Genomic DNA, 11,218 nt, shown 5'->3' on the forward strand with positions numbered 1-11,218 from the left:
GTAAAACTTTTGGATATAAGGAATCCTACTTCGCAGAATTTCATTTATCACGGTAGGGTCTAGAACCGATTAACCGCGATAAACAAGGGCTCACTGTACCCTGTGGGGCAGTGCTCTCACAGGGGCCCTGGAGGTACCCAACAACTAAGCAATTGGTGCCAGATGCTGGTGTCAGGAATGGCATTGTGTTCACCCAACATACTCCATGCCATTGAGTAGATGCTGACCCAGAACCACCCTACAGGACAGGGTAGAACTGCCCCTGTGAATTTTTGAAACTGTAACTTACGGGAGTAGAAAGCCCTGTCTTTCTCCGGAGACGTGGCTGCTGGTTTTGAGACGTGGCTGCTGGTTTCAAACTGCTGGCCTTGCAGTCTGAAAGCATAAGCACTGTGCCACCAGGACTCCTTTCACCCACCATTCACCTTGGAATCTTCACCCCTATACCTGTGGATGGAGCCCTGTTTGGGAATAGGACTTTGTTATGTTCTCATCCCAAACTCACTGCCATTGAGTCAATACTGATGCATAGTGAAACACACACACCCCACCCCCCCACACCCCACTCCTTCCCTGCACCCTGCCCTGTGGGTTTCTGAGACTGTAACTCGTTATAGGAGTAGAAAGCCCAGTCGTTCTCTGAAGGTGCTGCTGGAAGAGGCTGGTGGTTTTGAACTGCTGGCCCTGCAGATGGAATCAGATCTCAGCCCCATGCTTAACCACTACACCACCAGGGCTCCTTTGGTTGTGTTAAGAAGGCCAAATCACTGTAGGGTGTGCCCTGATTGCGTTCACTTCCAAGCCATACAAAGCAGTTTAGAGCCTGAAATAGCACAGAGGGGTTGTGGGGCAAGGCTAGGAGCCATGTGGTAATGGCCGTGGAACTAGGGAGTGCTGGAGTAACTGAGCTGAAAGAGACAAGGTCTTCTCTCAGAGCCCTTATTGCCCTGAATTCAGACTTACAACCCCATAAACTGTAAGAAAATATGTTTCTGTTCTTTAGATCCTGCCACTTGTGGTGTTTCTGATACAGCAGCTGTAGGTAACAAAGACACTACCTTCACTGCCAGCCAGCTGATTCTGACTCCTCGCCGCCCTACAGGGAAGAGGAGAACTCCTTTGAGTTTCCAAGACCTTTAACATCTTTATGGGAACAAACAGCTTCATCTTTTGGTTACAACCACTCCCCTTTTGGTTAGCATCTCACTGCACAGCCCACTACCATACCAGAGCTCCTGGAACCAAGGTGATCAACAGCAATAAACCCAACCCCAAACCCACTGCTGTGCCCGCAATCCTAACTCACAGTGACCCTACGGGATGGAGTCGAACAACCTCACGGTGCTTCCGAGGCTGTGAGTCTTTATGGAAGCAGACTGCCGCTTCTGCTCCCTGAAGAGCGGCTTACTGCCATCCAGTCAACGCTGACTCATAGCAAGTGGGTGTGGACTGCCAACCTGTAGTTTAGTGGTTAGAAGGAAAACCGTTTGTGCCCCCAGGGACCTCAACCACATACTAACACCCCTTAGCTTAGAACGAATCCTTGCCCTTTAAGGTCACTAGTTGGTCTTCCGATGTTCTGTGTTCTCTTTCTGTCCCTGAGAGGGTAGGAGGGGTGGACAGGCCCCTAGGCTCAGAGAGGTAGTTACCCAGCTCGTCAACGATGATGCGGCAGGCAGGCAGTCAGCTCTCTCTGATAAATGTGTCTTGGAAGAAGTACAGCCAGAATCCTCCTTGGAAGGGACAGTGGCATCTCATGTGTTTTGGGTCTGCTATCAGGAGGGACCAGTCCCTAGAGAGGAAAACAGCAGGCCATGGTCAGCAAGAGAAGGACCCCTTGGGGTGATGGACTGACACCGTGGCTACAAACAGAGCGGCCGTTTTGAGGCTGCGGCACAGGACCAGGCACCATTTCCATCTGTTGTACACGAGGGCGCTGTGAGGCAGTCGGAACTCCACGGAAATACCACGTGCTTTCCAAAATACCTCTTCCCGCGGCCTCAAATCTCCGCACTGCTCTACAAAGGGTTTGATGGGTTTCGTTCATCGTGACACATTTCTCTGGCAGACCTGGGTACCCTTGCAGCACCCGGGGCCCAGGGTTGCAGGACAAAGAGGGTGCGCTCAAAGGGCGTGTCCAAAGAGCAATCGCCAAGTTCCAGTTCAATGTCGCCACCTGTGGCTCTGCCAGGTTTGCCACCTGGGGCTGCGCGTGAAGGGAAGGCGCCGGACTTCTCAGAGTCCGGACGAGACCCCCTCGAGGTCACACTGACAGCAGCTGGGGGGAAAGACAAGGGCTAACTGCGGGGGGCCGGGGCTTGTGCAAGAGTTCAGATGGAATTCATGCCCCACCGGAAGCAAGTCTCTGAAAGCTGCTGAGCCTCAGTTTCTCCCTCTCGGAAATGAAAGCGAGGCTTTCCTGACTCGCCCCCCAGAGGGGTGAGACCCCCGGAGAACTCCCACGGGAAGTCGCAGTGAACCGAAGCTGGGGCCTCGGCACCGCCAGACACCTGCGTGCGCCTTGGGCAGCAAGGCCCTCCCCTTACCTGGTGGGCGAGGCGTGTGTGCCCGGGAACAGACCTACAACATGTGCGCGCCATGATGAACCATCCCATTGTATTAATATTTTCACACCACTTAACTCTCATTAAAATGTACTTTGCGGAATTTAATATGCGATTTCAAATGACACAACATATTAAGTGCTTAATATACTAGAAATTATGAAACTATTATAGTCAATGCCATATGAAATAATTAGACTGAATTAAACTTTAGCAGCCAAGTGAAGGAAAGACTTCAACTGATAATGCCTTAAAGTAGCTTAAGCCAACTCTGTAATCCCCCGTATAAACCTCCGGACATTAGGATCTTTAAGTAAGATTGAGAGTCACATCTGTATTTACCTCTGGATGCTCTGCTGGGCTTTGGGGAGGAGGAGTAGTATGGCCTTGGGGAGATGAGGGGTCCTAGTCCGCATCTCAGGCCAGGGCGCCAGCGTTCAGGCTGTAGCTGGCTTTTCCCCTCCTACCCCCGGAACACTTGTGGGGCGATCCCGTGGCTTTTATCCCATTCCAGGCATTCAGACTTGATTGCATTCTGAAGATACTGACTTCTTTGTTGTTGCAAATTAAAGGTGTGGCCAGCCTTTCGGGGTCGTTTTTCCCACTCCATGTGCTCATCTGGGGTCTGGGGTCACAGTCCGGCCATTCTCACAGTATGTCAAACTTTCCATGATGCTGTCACAGGCTCAAGAGACTACAGAATAGTGTGAGCCTGACTTTGACATATGCCCTGGGAAACCAAAAGGGACTCATGGGACTCACTTTATTGAGGAATCAAATCTGAAATATGGCTGAGGTGTAGACATGGCTGTGTCAGAGTGAGGCTTTTTGCTGACATGATGGCTTGGTCAGATGACAAGTTAAAAGCAATACGGAATATCTAGAGTAGGCAAGTGAATAGATAAAAGTTGATCAGTGATGACCAAAGCTTTTGTTAACCGTGTAGCAAACAAAATGTTCTGTTACCTATGTATTTACCACAATCTAAAAGAAAATTTCAAAATAACACCAACCCAGCACAGTTAATACTCACTGAGTCCTCCCTTCATGTCCCTACCGGCAGACCTCTATTTTATGATGGATCTTGGCAGAAAGCAGAGGTAGGATATCAGAAAAATATTTACTTAGGTTTACTTAATAATGACTATCTGGGAAGAAAAAAAAGACTATCTGGAGGTTTTTGACTGTGTGGATCCTAACAAGCCAGGGATGACCTTGAGAAGCAGGGGGATTCCACAACACTTCCTTGCGCTCACGCCCCTCTTCATGGACCAAGAAGCAGTCCTTCGAACAGAGCAAGGGACTAAGTGCTGCACGGTGTAAAATCAGGAAGGTGTGCGTCAGGGGTGTGTCCTCTCACCATACTCATTAAGCCTGTATTCTGAGCAAAGAATCCAAGAAGCTGAACTAAATGTACAAGAATGTGACAGCAATCTTGAGTGGAGAACGGCGTATTAACAACCTGTGATGTACAGATAACACAACCTTGTTTGCTGAAATCAAGGAAGCCTTAAGGCACTTGCTGAAGATAAAAGACTGCAGCCTCCTGTATAGATTACAAGTCAATGTAATGAAAACCCAAATACTCATAACTGGACCCATAGACGACATCATGATAATATTGAAGTTGTCAAGAATTTCGTTTTACTTGGTTCTGTAATCCACACACAAGCACCAGTCAAGAAATCCAACCGCCTATTGCACCAGACACATCTGTTGCACACAGACCTCTTGAAAGTGTTAAAGAGCAAAGATGTCATACTTTGAGGACTAAGATGTGCCCGATCCAAGCTGTGGTCTTTTAATTCACCTGATATGCACGTGAAGAGAATCGATGTGTTTGAATGACTGTGTTGGCAAACATACCGGAAGTACCATGGAACAACAAACAAATATGCCTTGGGTGAAGGACAACCAGAAAGCCTCTTCAGAGGGAGGATGGTGCAACCTTGTCTCACGTGCTTTGGACAGGTTGGCAGGAGAGGCCAGCCCCTGGAAAAGGACATCGTGCTTAATGGAAAACGAGAGGAAGATCCTCAATGAGACGGACTGGGGACGGGCCACCCTAGATGGCCACACTCGCTTGGAGTCTGCCGAGGTGGGGTCCCCTGCATAATGCCATCGCCCCATTTCACCTGCCTCCTTTCTGGTCCTCTGCCCCAGACAAAGGGAGGCTTTTCCTTCAAGAACCTTTCCCTGGGCTACCCAGGCTCTGATGTCACATGCTCTTCAGGGTTGGGGGAGGGGGGAGGTTCTCGCTATTTATAATTATCTACTGGAGGTTCCCTAGTGGTGCAACAGTTAAGTGCTGGGTCCCTAACTGAAAGATTGACAGCTTGAACCCACCCAAAGTCTCCACGCCCCAAACGATCACAGCCGAGGAAACCCATGAGGGCAGCTCTGTCCTGTCACATGGGGTCCCCACTGCGCCCAGAAACAAGAGGAAGAAAACAACTGCCACTCAGAGCAAGGACTGCAGACTGGCCAGGAAACCTCCTCGAATTGTCTGGTCCCACTCGATGGTTCCCTTCAGCCTGGCACTGCTGTCATCCAGTACCTATCTTTAGCACAGTTGTTTACCTGCTGCTCCCCAGGACAAGGAGCCAGACTTTATTCATCTCTGTCCTCCCAGCACCTAGCACAACTCCTGATGCTTAATGGATATATAGGAAAGCTTCGCTTATTAAAATGGATATTCTCTTATTAAAATGGATATATAGGAAAGCTTCTCTTATTCAAAAATGTCAGGTAATAGGATTTCAAAGATGACATCAAACCAACCTCTGTTGATATACCATATTGTGGACTTCACAATTTAAAAGCTAATTAAAGCAAGAAAAAAAGGCAGAAGCTCAGAACCACTTTGAAAAAGGAATGGGCAACGGCTGGCAGGAGTCTGTGAGGAATTTTCTCTAATGATGGTCCCTGTGGAGCTGGACTAAGCCATGTGTCCGTGGGCCAGGTGTGCTTTGCCCTCTAAAGTAGCCCACGCCCTCCATGCAGGAAGCATGTGGGAATGTCTGACCCTCACTCCTGTACAGGGCTTGTACCAGCCAGAAAACCAGGTGTCCTCTCCCCCCTGCCAGGATAAGCCAGTCTCTGACCATGTGCGAGGGGAGACCATAGGCCAGTCCATACAGAAACCTGATAGCACAAATGGCTCAGGGCTCGGCTGCTAATGGACAGGCTGGCCATTGGAACCCGCCCAGCCTGGCTATCAGCTTGCTCCCCCAAGGAGTGCAACCAAGAAAACCCTCTGAGGCGTGCTGTGTTCTGTCACGTGGGCTTGCTATCTGCTGGAACGGGCTCCCTGGCAACAACCAAGTGGCAAACAGCAGGGGGTGTGCGACTGGCATGTGTGTTGCTGCTGTAGATGGGAAAATGCAGTTTTATGTAGCTGTCTTAGAGAGTGCATAAAACGAACAACCTAAACCCATTGCCACCGAATCAATTCTGACTCATAAAAACACACTGCCATGGAGTTGATGCCAACTCAGAGCAAGCCCACAGGACAGAGAACGGCCCCGGGAGGCTCTGGGACCTTGATCTTTCTTCTGAGCATCGTCCTCGGCCTTTGGGCTAAGATCAGTGTAGTATCTTGCTTCTGAGGAAGCAGCTAAACGGTTTGAACCGTGGACCTTTGGTTAGCAGTGCAATGCCTAACCCACTAAACCATCCATTCCAGCTCACAGTGATCCTGTGTAGGGTTTTCGAAGCTGTGAATCTCCGCTGGAGCAGATAGCCTTCTCTTTCTCCTGAGGGACAGCTGGTGGGTTTGAACCTCCGACCTCACTATTACCAGTCCACTGCTTACCCAATAGTGCCACTAGGTTTCTATATATACATATATATGGATGTGATTAAATAATATATGTGAAATTAAGGGAACCCTATTGGTGCTGTGGTTAAAGTGCTTGGCTTTGGCTGCTAACCAAAAGGTTGCTGGTTCAAACCTACCAGTGGTTCTGCGGAAGAAAAGTGAGGCTGTCTGCATCTGTGAAGATCTATAACGTCAGAAATGGATGGGGCCGTTCGACTTTGTCCTGTAGCGCCTTTGTGCGTAGGAATTGATTTATCCGTCGTGGGTGTCTGGGTTGAGTGTCGTGAAAGTGTATTCACACAGCTGGAGGTCCTTCCTTGTTAGCAGTGATTGAGTCAGCACAATACACGATACATGGGGAGCTCGTGCACAACTGCGTCCGACCATGGCGGGGTAAGGGGTCTTCCTGACAGAGCTGGGGAAGGAGATGCCCAGGGAAGCAGGTGGATGATGGCTGTATATGTCCATTGGCCGGGACTCAAACTCTGACCTCCTATATGAAAGACAAGAATTCTACCACTGAATCATCCTTTGGCTTCTAGGAGTATATTTTTAATATATTCTCCAGCAATTTTGGCCTTATTTCTTTGATCTTGGTCTGGTTTCTCTCTTTTCTTTTGCCTTCTGTGGTACCACAGTGATTTATTTGTTTTTATAGGTACATAATTAGCAAAGTATATAGCTTGCTGTTTTAATTCTGCTGATAGGTTTGAGGGCATTTTCTTGAACTCACGTTTCTCTAAGTATTGGATTCAAGACAAGCCTACAACTTTTGCCTTCCTTACGGTGAGAACTTTACCCTATTTCCATAAAAACATACAGATTTTTTTCCCTTTCAAAAATTGGTTTTAAAATTGGCATTTAATTTTAACCATGCTAATGCTAAAACTCACTACCATTGAGTTGATACCTACTCATGGTGGCCCTATCAGACAGGGTAGAACTGACCCATGGGTTTCTGAGATTTTATAGGAGTAGAAAGCCTGGTCTTTCTCCTGAGGAGCAGCTGGTGGTTTTGATCAGCTGACCTTGTGAATTGCAGTTCCACACGTAACTACTACGCCCACCACTAAGGCTCCATGCTGATGAGAGTTATTTATATTTCATTCTCTATGTTTAAGTGGTCTCCACTTATACTGCCAATTTCAGTTACTATTGACCACCTAACAAACACTCCCTAATGTAATAGCAGAAAAGCAATAACCATATATTATCCCTTGCAGTTTCTACAGGTCAGGGACGTAGACGGGACACAGCAGGGGTGGCTTCTCCATCTTCCCTGATATAAGAGGCCTCAGTGGGGTGATGCAAAAGCTGGCACCTAGAATCAGCTGAAGGCTGTTCCCTCATGGCAGGTGCTGGCTGTCAGCTGAGGCCTTTCGTGTGGCCTCAGCATCCACCCAACATAGCGGCTAGAGTCCGAGGGAAAGCCGAGCTTGAGCCAGAGTGAGGGGGAAGCCACATCACCTTTTATGACCTAACCTCAGATCAGTCCATCACTGCCACTCCGGTTCAATGGAAGTATGTCAACATCACTTTGTAGGATGTAAGAGCACGTGGCTGCCTCCAGACCCCACCGTTGAAGGCCACTCTCCACGCCCAGGCTTAGAGGGTTCTCTGGCCAATGTAAAGCTAGTTGCTGTAAATTGGGGGCAGAAGGGGTGGGGGAGGTGAGAATGGAGGCAGGAAGGGGACAATGAATTAAAGATTTGCCTACTCTCTCTTTCACTCTCTTTTGCTCTGTTGTAGAGGGTGGAGTCCTTTACTGCTAAAAGTCGAGATGGTCACGGTGTTGAATTTGGTCTTCTCTGATCCTTCGCATCTTTTTATGAGTTCTATAGGGATGGATATATGTATGCTTCACTGGAAAATGATGCGTTATCTAGAGCATACGATGGGTATCGATGTTCATATGATCCATTTATTTTTTTAGATTAAAAATTATGTTCTAGATTCATACTGCATACATTCCACCTTCTAATTATTAATGAATATTTGCAGCTGTGTCTTGTCAGTTTGAATCATGTTCATCAGCAAGTGAAGGTACTGAAAGCTTAGGTCCACCCTTATCATTAAGGTTGACTCTACTTTGAGGAAGCAGCTCTTCTCTGGTCGTATTTTGAATGTCTTGCAACCTTAGGCCAGGAGCCTGGCTGATGGAGTGGTTAACATGTTGGGCTGCTAACTACAAGGTCAGGAATTCAAAACCACCAGATGCTTCGTGGAACAAAGATGAAGCTTTCTACTCCTGTAAAGAGTTAAGTCTTGGAAACTCACAGGGTCAGTTCTCCTGCCATAGAGGGTTGTTATGAGTCAAAATCAACTCAATAGCAAGGAGTTTGTTTTTTAATCTGAGGGGCTTATTATCTGGTACTATATCAGACAGTTTTCTGCTGTTTTTCATCAGTCAATTTTTAAAAAACCTAGATCCCAAGTAAAGCTTCCTATTTTAATCCAGAAGCTCTCTGAAACCTGTTCACCACAAGGGACCCTGGTGATATTTGAAATACCGGCAGCATATTTCCATGGTCACAGCATCATGTAACCCAGTGCAGCAGTATAACAAATTGCAGATGAGGGGTAGTAACCGTTGATAAAACTCCAAAAAAACAAACTCACTGCCATTGAGTCAGTGCTGACTCAGAGCGACCCCCTGTGGGTTTCTGAGACTGTACCTATTTACGGGAGTAGAAAGCCCAGTCTTTCTCCCAAGGAGCTGCTGGTGGTTTCAAACCGCCGACAGGCATGCAAATCATTGAGAGTCATGCAAAATCATTCTTTTCTCTAGAACCAGCAAAATTCAATCCAATGTCGTTTAAGCAGACTCCCTCCCATTTTCCAGTGTAGAAAAAGCCAATTGGCTTCCATTTGCACACCCATTCCAATATTGCCGATATGTAAACGTGTCTGGTCTTGGATTATCCTCTGGATGAATTGTGTTATCTGTCTGGCTCCCTCGTTTTGTTGGGTAGGATTGGGGTTGATTTCCACGCCTTGTGACCCACGTGACAGAGTGGGTTTTTTGGCTGTGGTCTTTATAGAAGTTGATCACCAGACCTCACTCCTTTGAAACAGCTAGGAGACTCAAACTGGTGACCTTTTGGTTAGTAGCCAAGCACTTAGCAGTTACTCTACCAGGACTCCTGGTTCCTTTATTAGTAAGGAGTTAATGAAAGGATTTAACATGGTTATTTACACACATATCAGTCATAATTTACCTTTTCTTATTTTTGTTTATGGAAAAACTGTCTCTTCACAGCCCTTTCACAGGCAGATAGACATGACTTCGTGCTATTTATGGCACGATGAAGTATCACAGGGACTGTCAGTATTCCCGTTTTACAGAGGAGGAGACTGATGTTTCAGGGGGCTGGGTCACTTACCCAAACCATGCAAAACTAAACCAAACCTAACTTAACCTCAACTCAACTCAACTCACCATCAGTGAGTGGATTATTACTCACAGTCACCCAACTGGACAGAGTAGAATTGTCCCTGTGGGTTTGTAAGACCATAAATCGTTTTTTTTAACTGAATAATGCATTTTATTTATTTAAATTAAAAAAATCATTTTATTGGGAACTGGTACAACTCTTGTCACAGTCCGTCCATCCATCCATCCATCCATCCATCGTGTCAAGCACATTTGTACATTTGTTGCCATCATCATTCTTAAAATATTTTCTTTCTACTTGAGCCCTTGGTATCAGCTCCTCATTTTTCCCCTCACTAGCCCTTGATAATTTAGAAATTATTATTTTGTCATGTCTTACACTGACGCCTCCCTTCACCCACTTGTCTGTTGTCCGTCCCCCTGGGAGGGGGTTATATGTTGATCATTGTGATCGGTTCGTTCCCCCTTTCTCCCCCCACCTTCCCCTTCCCCTCCTGGTATGGCTACTCTCATTATTGGCCCTGAGGGGTTTATCTGTCCTGGATTCCCTGTGTTTCCAGCTCTTATCTGTATCAGTGTACATGCTCTGGTCTAGCCGGATTTGTAAGGTAGAATGAGGTCATGATAGTGGGGAGGAGGAGGAAGCATTAAAGAACTAGAGGAAAGCTCTTTCCGTCGCTGGCGGAGGTAGGGAGAGAAGCCGCCATCATGTGCGTGCATCTGCAGTGGATGGTGTGCGGAACTGCTCCAGGTTCCTGATCAAGAGGAACAAGCACACGGACAGCACCAAGCCAATCACCTGAAAGCCCGCAACTCCTTCCACTACAACGGGCTGATACACCGCAAGACCGTGGGCGTCGAGCCTGCTGCTGACCTTGGCAAGGGGGTGGTCCATAAGGACAGAAACCGGCCACCTCCTACGTGCTGACCACCACGGACAAGAATGACCAGCATCCGACACATGATCCGCAAGAACAAGTACCGCCCCCTTCTCATGCTGCCATCCGCAGAGCCAGCACTATCCTAGGAGCCGGAAGTTTGTGATGGTGCAGAGGAAGCGGACTGGCCCCACCAAGAGCTCCTGAGCAGCCCTCTCCCAGAGCAATAAAGAGAACTACCCTTCAAAAAAAGAAAGAAAGAGAGAGAGAGAGAGAAAGAACTAGAGGAAAGTTGTATGTTTCCTCATCGGTACATTGCACCCTGACTGGCTCCTCTCCTCCCCACAATCCTTCTGTAAGGGATGTCCAGTTGGCTACAGATGGGCTTTGGGTTTCCATTCCACATTCCCCCTCATTCACAGTGATACGAATTTTTGTTCTTTGATGCCTGATACCTGATCCTATCAACACCTCATGAACACACAGGCTGGTGTGCTTCTTCCATGTGGGCTTTGTTGCTTCTCAGCTAGATGGCTGCTTGTTTATCTTCAAGCCTTTAAGA

General features: G+C 47.5%; 1 pseudogene; it reads left to right on the forward strand.

The window, feature by feature from the left end:
* Positions 1-10,486: 10,486 nt before the first annotated feature.
* On the forward strand, positions 10,487-10,863 carry LOC101651699 (annotated as a pseudogene).
* Positions 10,864-11,218: the final 355 nt, after the last annotated feature.

The sequence above is a fragment of the Echinops telfairi genome, unplaced genomic scaffold (assembly GCF_000313985.2).
Source record: "Echinops telfairi isolate 266 unplaced genomic scaffold, ASM31398v2 ScPeMD7_7475;HRSCAF=8513, whole genome shotgun sequence".
In the NCBI taxonomy this organism is placed as follows: Eukaryota; Metazoa; Chordata; class Mammalia; order Afrosoricida; family Tenrecidae; genus Echinops; species Echinops telfairi.